Genomic DNA, 5000 nt, shown 5'->3' with positions numbered 1-5000 from the left:
AGGGCTGCGTGTTCTGGGGTTCGTCGTCTTATGATATCAGATCGAATATGAGAAACATAATAAAATAATAATAATAATAAAAAAAAAAATACATTCCGTTCGAACGAGCCGAATGTCATACTCATCGTCAGGCATATATATGGAGTAGTGACGGTTCGAACGTCGAACATTCAAAAATTGATGTTAGACGCGAAGTGACCGGATCAGTACTCTTGTATAACGAAAAAAATGTTATTATCGTTTTCATTTGTCGTCTTTGTTGCGTGTCTTCTGGCGTGTCTCTCGATTCGTCGTATCGCGTTATATTATACTTTACGTAGTGTAACAACAAGTATGTACGTACGATTCGTCTCGACCGCTGGGGGATATTCACTGACACACGTGAAAATGATAAAAAGATTCTTATTCGTTCTGTAAAACTGTGCCGACCGACGGACGCACGTAGATCTCTCTGCCTCATGCGCTCTTCCTCTTATCGTCGTCGTCGTCGCTCTCGCTACAATCTATCCTCATGGAATAAATGTTGATTCATTGTAGTCGATCTGCGACGTCGCGACGATATGAGAAAACGTTAGAGACGGAGTTCTTAAAAGATTCAGTGTATTCGTATAGTGTGTATAATTTTTATATTATATATGAACGGTCGTTTCTAAAATTCTTTTTGTTAATTTTTACATTTATCATGTACAAAAAATACACAACCCGAGTATCGGTACGATCACTCAAACACCGGGCGTCGATCCCAATGTTTTACGATAATAATCGTTGAACAATACATACGTACACGTCGTGTGCGAAGTGTTATTTTGAAAAAAAAACTCGATCTCGTTTAGAACGTTCGAATTCGTGACCGTTATGTGTCATTATGTGAAGACGCCTCCGCCGCCGCCGCCGCCGCCGCTGTCGTCGCGTTATATATTATAGCGCACGCGCGCGCGCGTGCTTAAAGCGCGTTTGTGTCTCATATAAATTTTTATAAGAGTCAACCGTTAAAATCTATCGCGTCTAACGCGATCGACGATACGGTGAGACGCTCGTTTCATACTGTGCGTATATTGTACATGCATGCATAAGTTTGTGTGTATTTTATATGCGAATATGAAACGAGAAGAGTAATTGACGACTTCAACAAGTCTCGGTTAGCTCCCTGGTTGATCCTGCCAGTAGTTATATGCTTGTCTCAAAGATTAAGCCATGCATGTCTCAGTGCAAGCCGTATTAAGGCGATACCGCGAATGGCTCAATATATCAGTTTTGGTTCCTTAGATCTTACTCAGTTACTTGGATAACTGTGGTAATTCTAGAGCTAATACATGCAATCAGAACTCTGACCAGTGATGGGATGAGTGCTTTTATTAGATCAAAACCAATCGACGGAGGGCGTCTCGTCCGAAGTCGTTAATTTTGATGAATCTGGATAACTTTTGCCGATCGCATGGTCCAGTACCGGCGACGCATCTTTCAAATGTCTGCCTTATCAACTTTCGATGGTAGTTTCTGCGACTACCATGGTTGTCACGGGTAACGGGGAATCAGGGTTCGATTCCGGAGAGGGAGCCTGAGAAACGGCTACCACATCCAAGGAAGGCAGCAGGCGCGCAAATTACCCACTCCCGGCACGGGGAGGTAGTGACGAAAAATAACGATACGGGACTCTTTCGAGGCCTCGTAATCGGAATGAGTACACTTTAAATATTTTAACGAGGAACAATTGGAGGGCAAGTCTGGTGCCAGCAGCCGCGGTAATTCCAGCTCCAATAGCGTATACTAAAATTGTTGCGGTTAAAAAGCTCGTAGTTGCATTTGTGCGCCGCGCTGTCGGTGCACCGCATCCGCGGTGATACTGACACGTCTGCGGAGCATATCGTCGGTGAGCCGGCGGTAAAACGCCGGTTCAATATCAAAATCCTATCGCGGTGCTCTTCAGTGAGTGTCGAGATGGGCCGACAATTTTACTTTGAACAAATTAGAGTGCTCAAAGCGGGCTCAAAATGCCGCTTGAATATTTCGTGCATGGAATAATAGAATATGATCTCGGTTCTATTTTGTTGGTTTTCAGAACTCCGAGGTAATGATTAATAGGGATAACTGGGGGCATTCGTATTGCGACGTTAGAGGTGAAATTCTTGGATCGTCGCAAGACGAACATCAGCGAAAGCATTTGCCAAAGGTGTTTTCATCAATCAAGAACGAAAGTTAGAGGTTCGAAGGCGATTAGATACCGCCCTAGTTCTAACCGTAAATATGTCATCTAGCGATCCGCCGACGTTACTACAATGGCTCGGCGGGCAGCTTCCGGGAAACCAAAGATTTTGGACTCCGGGGGGAGTATGGTTGCAAAGCTGAAACTTAAAGGAATTGACGGAAGGGCACCACCAGGAGTGGAGCCTGCGGCTTAATTTGACTCAACACGGGAAATCTCACCAGGCCCGGACACCGGAAGGATTGACAGATTAATAGCTCTTTCTTGATTCGGTGGGTGGTGGTGCATGGCCGTTCTTAGTTGGTGGAGCGATTTGTCTGGTTAATTCCGGTAACGAACGAGACTCTAGCCTGCTAAATAGGCGTCGTCATTTAGGTGTGCTCGATTTCGGTCGAGCAACTCACTGGCGGCGTATTAAAATTCTTCTTAGAGGGACCGGCGGCTTCGAGCCGCACGAGATTGAGCAATAACAGGTCTGTGATGCCCTTAGATGTCCTGGGCCGCACGCGCGCTACACTGAAGGAATCAGCATGTTCTCCCTGGCCTAGAGGCCCGGGCAACCCGTTGAAACTCCTTCGTGCTGGGGATTGGGGTTTGCAATTATCCCCCATAAACGAGGAATTCCTAGTAAGCGCGAGTCATAAGCTCGCGTTGATTACGTCCCTGCCCTTTGTACACACCGCCCGTCGCTACTACCGATTGAATGATTTAGTGAGGTCTTCGGACCGACACGCGGTGGCTTCACGGCCGTCGGCGTTGCTGGGAAGTTGACCAAACTTGATCATTTAGAGGAAGTAAAAGTCGTAACAAGGTTTCCGTAGGGGAACCTGCGGAAGGATCATTAACGTAAATTATCAATCTCGAAAGAGTGCGATAATGAACGATAATAAAATTGTAAAACACAAATATCGACGTTCGGAATGTGTCGTTTCGATGCGAGGACGCGATTCTCACTCTCTCTCTCTCACACAGCAGTGTGTCCGAGTCAGAGTCCAGAGTCGTGTAACGCGTCCTATTCTGATATTTTTCGATGTCGATTTCGAGGAAAGTACGATGTGTTAACGCACATCGTCATCTTCAAATAAAATGTATATTTCTTTTTTTTTTTTTTGTACTTTTTTTTTTTTTTAACTTTTTTTTTTTTTTTTTTTTAATTTTTTGAATTTTTCTCTGTATACTAAAAATAAGAGAAAAAAACGAAAAAAAAAAAAAAAATTAAAAAAAAATAAACTCATATCACTGGCGTATAGAATCGTTCGAGTGATCGTAGAAATTATAAAAATAAAACAAATTAAAAACCATTACCCTGGACGGTGGATCACTTGGCTCGCGGGTCGATGAAGAACGCAGTTAACTGCGCGTCATAGTGTGAACTGCAGGACACATTTGAACATCGACATTTCGAACGCACATTGCGGTCCGTGGAGAAACATCCAGGACCACTCCTGTCTGAGGGCCGGCTGTATAAAAATATAAACCACACTGTTCAATGTTTAATGTCGTAATGTCTATTATTTCGTAACCGACTCAATAGACTGACTGACGTTTCTCGAACATATGACGGTATCCGCGTTCGATGTGTTATATTACGTGTTTAAATATACTTAATATAAATCTCGTTCTCGGTCCGTTCAAATATAACAAATACGATGTGTATGTATGTTTACGTTTACATGCGTGTGTGTGTATATATTATTTATATTTTTATATACGCGTTCGTGTGTACGTTTACGTCACGGAGTTTCGTTATGCGACGTCAGAGAGACTGAGAGCGTCGCTCGTCGCCAGACGAGGAGCGCCCATCTCCGACCTTTCGATCGTTTCATTGAGTTGTTCTCGATCAAAGAGGGTAATCGGAGTTTAGGTGATCTCTTCGTCTCGTGATTATCGAGTACGTGCGTTTCTTTTGTTCATACTCTAATGTCAAAATTTCGAATACAAAAGCTCCGCGATCGTTACGACGTATACGAGACGAACGTGTTTATATGATGTGTAAATAAAGCGCGCTCGCATCGTTGAACGTGATGACATCGAAACATTCGTATATATATATATATATTGTATATATATCGAGTAGGCGGACTCGACGTCCGAAGAGCGCGTCGACGCCGACGTCGGAACGATCGGAATGAAAATTCTCTCTCGTCTCGACGAAAGCGGCGCCGTCGCGTTGACGGATATCGCGTCTGCCTCGTTTTTTTTATCGTTGGCCTCAGATCAGGGAGGATCACCCGCCGAATTTAAGCATATTAGTAAGCGGAGGAAAAGAAACTAACCAGGATTTCCTTAGTAGCGGCGAGCGAACAGGAAATAGCCCAGCACTGAATCCCGCGGTTGTAACGATCGCGGGAGATGTGGTGTTCGGGAGGTATCGCTTTCCTCGTCGTCGCCACTCCTGTCCAAGTTCGTCTTGAACGGGGCCGTTTTCCCCGTAGAGGGTGCCAGGCCCGTAGCGACGGAGCGAGACGGCGAGAGGTACGCTCCTCAGAGTCGGGTTGCTTGAGAGTGCAGCCCTAAGTGGGTGGTAAACTCCATCTAAGGCTAAATATTACCGCGAGACCGATAGCGAACAAGTACCGTGAGGGAAAGTTGAAAAGAACTTTGAAGAGAGAGTTCAAGAGTACGTGAAACCGTTCAGGGGTAAACCTGCGAAACTCGAATGAACGAACGGAGAGATTCATCGTCATTCGACGGCGTACGGGCGCGCGCCTCGATGTCTCATACCTCCCCTCGCGGGTGCGTCGTGGGGCACGGGTCGCGTCCGTCGACGTTCGTCGACGGCGTGCACTTCTCTCTC

The 5000-nt window shown here is 45.3% G+C and overlaps 2 non-coding genes across 2 annotated transcripts; both read left to right on the top strand.

Annotated features, from left to right (window-relative positions):
- Positions 1-1144: 1144 nt before the first annotated feature.
- Positions 1145-3047, top strand: LOC125076575. Its single transcript, XR_007120523.1, has one exon. It is a non-coding gene; the product is annotated as a small subunit ribosomal RNA (ribosomal RNA).
- Positions 3048-3505: 458 nt separating this feature from the next.
- LOC125076574 lies at positions 3506-3662 on the top strand. The gene has a single exon (XR_007120522.1). It is a non-coding gene; the product is annotated as a 5.8S ribosomal RNA (ribosomal RNA).
- The last annotated feature ends 1338 nt before the right edge of the window (positions 3663-5000 follow it).

The sequence above is a fragment of the Vanessa atalanta genome, unplaced genomic scaffold, assembly GCF_905147765.1.
Source record: "Vanessa atalanta unplaced genomic scaffold, ilVanAtal1.2, whole genome shotgun sequence".
NCBI lineage: Eukaryota > Metazoa > Arthropoda > Insecta > Lepidoptera > Nymphalidae > Vanessa > Vanessa atalanta.
This window is presented reverse-complemented; position numbering and strand designations above follow the sequence as displayed.